Below are 3,309 nucleotides of genomic sequence, written 5' to 3' on the forward strand. Positions count from 1 at the left end.
ACTTGCAGATAGCTTATTGGTTAGATGTGGGAGCCTGAATCCACTTCCCCATTAAATGTATCTTGAGAAGATATTTTACATAAATCTGTTTAATAAAAAATTTAGGTCATGCTTTTGTTATTTATGATAGAAATATATCCTTATTAGTTAGCAGTGATGATGTAAGGAATTATATAAAGGGACTATGTATAATGCAGAGAAAAGTGAAACAATGAGCAAACAGTTTGTCTTTTGTTTTTATCTAGAGTAACCTTTCTATCTTTGTATCGGGCAAAGCCAATTGAACCCAGGTTGTACACATGAATAGAATAGAATATTTTCTGACTGTCTAGTGTGATGATGCTTACTGGAATGTATCCCTTGAGTTTATATTGCTGTGATACTAATCTCACCTTTCAAGCATGTATATTTTCCACAGTTGGAGTCACTGATGTTTTAGTAAGAGAAAGTTATTGAAAGATACATTTGATTATTTTTAAAGGCCAATTAAAATATAATTGCATAATCATTTTACTTTCCTGCAAACCAGGAGACTGTATAGCCAAGAAAACAAGCTTACAGTCTAAGAAGAACACACAAAAACAATTATGTTTATTCTGAAAACTGAAATACAGAACATTTGATTAAGATCAGAAATGTTTTTAGGGATACAGAAGCGATACTTGATAAATGAAGTAAAAAGTTAAGCGTATAATGAGAGTTAATCTGGCTAGCTTATGAGATTTGACAGGGCTGCTGGTGACCAAAGGGATGCATGTGAAGACCGTGGAATGTTAACGCTATAGGCTATTATTATTTTGCCATTAGGAATTGCAAATATGAATTTCCTAATTTCAATATTTAAGTGAATCTATAATATTCTCATGACATTCTTCTGACTAAATCACAGGCATGTGTTCATATAATTTATATATTTAAACATATACTTCAATGTATCATCTATTTATCATCATCATCATCATTGTATATCTATCTCTATTTGTCTATCATTTATCTCTCAACTGTTTGTGGTAAGGGCATAATATACCTGTCCTATTACAAAAATTAAAGGCACAGCAATCTTGTTAACGGAAGGCATAATTATGTATAGTAAATACCTCCTAGAGATTTGTCATGTCTGCCTATTTATCACGTACACCTGAAACTTTGTACCTGAAAATGGTGACACAGATATCTAGCAAATTAAGAACATAGATTGAACCTTGGTTCTGAAGCTTGCTGGCATATGTATTAATGTATTTATGAAGCTAAAGCGTTTAAAACAGAGTATAGTGACAGGAGTCGCCAGGATCTGCTTCATTCTCATCCAGAACTGGGCGGGTAAAACGCGCCTGGCCAAGTGGTACATGCAGTTTGATGATGACGAGAAACAGAAGTTGATTGAGGAGGTACACGCCATGGTCACCATTAGGGATACGGAGCACATGAACTTTGTGGAGTTCTGGAACTTCATGATCATCTATTGACGCTATGCTGGCCTCTACTTCTGCATCCGTGTGGACGTCAAGGACAAAAGTCTGGCCTATCTCAAGGCCATCCACAACTTCGTGGAAGTGTTAAATGAATATTTTCACAATGTCTGTGAACTGGACCTGGTGTTTAACTTCTAGAAGGTTTACACGATGATAGATGAGATGTTTCTGGCAGGTGAAATCCAAGAAACCAGCCAGACGAAAGGTGTTGAAGTAGCTGCTGATGTTGCAGTCCCTGGAGTGAGGTGACCTCTGCCCAGCCTGGTCTGCTAGACCAAACTGCCTGCTCACCTCTTGCCAGGCCCAAGGGTAACCCCAGCAGCCCCCTCCCTCCCGCCCCAGAGGAAGGACCCAGTAGGGTTTAGGCTGCATGGGAGGAGGCTGCAACTCACTGCCTCTGGGCAGAGGCCACTTTGATGTCCCGAGTAACTGTGCCATTGTCATGTGATGCTGTGAGTATGCATGTGCACAGCCCCCAATATGGTCCTGTCTGGCCAACAAACAAACAAATGAACAAACAACCCCCCAAAACAAACAAAACAAAATAAGAACCCCTAAACCAGAGTATAATATATATAGTTCATTAAATATTAGATACCTCCATGTAATGATGCAATTTGTAACCTCAAGGAATTGATAATTCTACATGGAGCACTTCCCTTTGGGAGAAAATGCTAACACATATGGAAAAAACTGGGAAAAATAGTAAGAAGTGAGTTGTATGGTATAGGCTATGGGAAAAGTAGTAAGAAGTGAGTTGTATGGCATAGGCTATAAAGACGTAATTCATAAAAGGATAGTACATTCATTGTGAGTTTGCAGGTGACTGAAGGTTTTGTGGCATATCTATATGGCGTGCATGGGTACGTATGTGAGTCGAAATGAAAACACAGACAAAAGCTTAGATGTAGGAATGAATAAGCAACATGATTATTGATATGCAATAGAATTTAACTGTAGCCATATTTTGTTCTAATTCTTTCAAAATTGAGAATTGATACAATAAATATGAATCAGCACATTTAACAGCCTCTTCTAAATACTTTAAAATGCTATCTTACTATATATTTTAGGATAAAATTTTAGCGTATCTAACTGTATTTGAATTCTGCAAAGGCCCACAACAAAGGCAAAACTAGTATCATTCTCATTCTACAGCTGAGGAAGTTGGAGTTCTGTGTGTATAGGATTTGCTTAAGGTTACATAACAATTAATAGAGACCAGCTTAGCATGCAGGTGTCCTGGCTTCCAGTGTTGTACCCTTCTACCACACTGTGCATATTGCTGCAAAGCAGAAAGTAGAAAATGAGACCTGATGTCTTATGACAAATATATTCGATATTTGTCTCAAGCAAGAGGAAACAATTTGGGTATGGCCAATTTTTAGATATGTTCAACAGAAATCAATGAGTTCTAGTTATCTCTGATCCTTAGAGGTCTCTCTTCATTATGTATTGTTTTTATTTCCCCAAGGGGCACAGCAGTAGAAGTGAAATAGAAATAGCTCACATGTGGCAGATGCAGACAGAACTCCATTCATGGTTTTCCTTTTTTCCATCTCTATTATCATTTATTTCTTCTGAGGTAATGTGACTTTTGAAACTCAGAATGAAAAGAATGAACTTCAGCAAAACTTTGCCAATGAATATCATATTTTAGTCACAATCAAGCTGTTTCCAATGGTTTGTTTTAAGAACAAAGCTTCCGCTATAATATAAAAATTACTGCAAATAAGTGATATTACTTTCAACATGCTAATAAAAAAGCAGAAAGTATAAAATAACAATAAATCTAATAATTAACTAGCTATAAATGCATATCATAGAACAAGGTAGA

At 36.5% G+C, this 3,309-nt stretch overlaps 1 pseudogene; it reads left to right on the forward strand.

Annotated features, from left to right (window-relative positions):
* Window positions 1-1,241: 1,241 nt before the first annotated feature.
* Window positions 1,242-1,716, forward strand: LOC131900059 (AP-2 complex subunit sigma-like; annotated as a pseudogene).
* The last annotated feature ends 1,593 nt before the right edge of the window (window positions 1,717-3,309 follow it).

This window comes from Peromyscus eremicus, chromosome X, assembly GCF_949786415.1.
Source record: "Peromyscus eremicus chromosome X, PerEre_H2_v1, whole genome shotgun sequence".
Lineage (NCBI taxonomy): Eukaryota > Metazoa > Chordata > Mammalia > Rodentia > Cricetidae > Peromyscus > Peromyscus eremicus.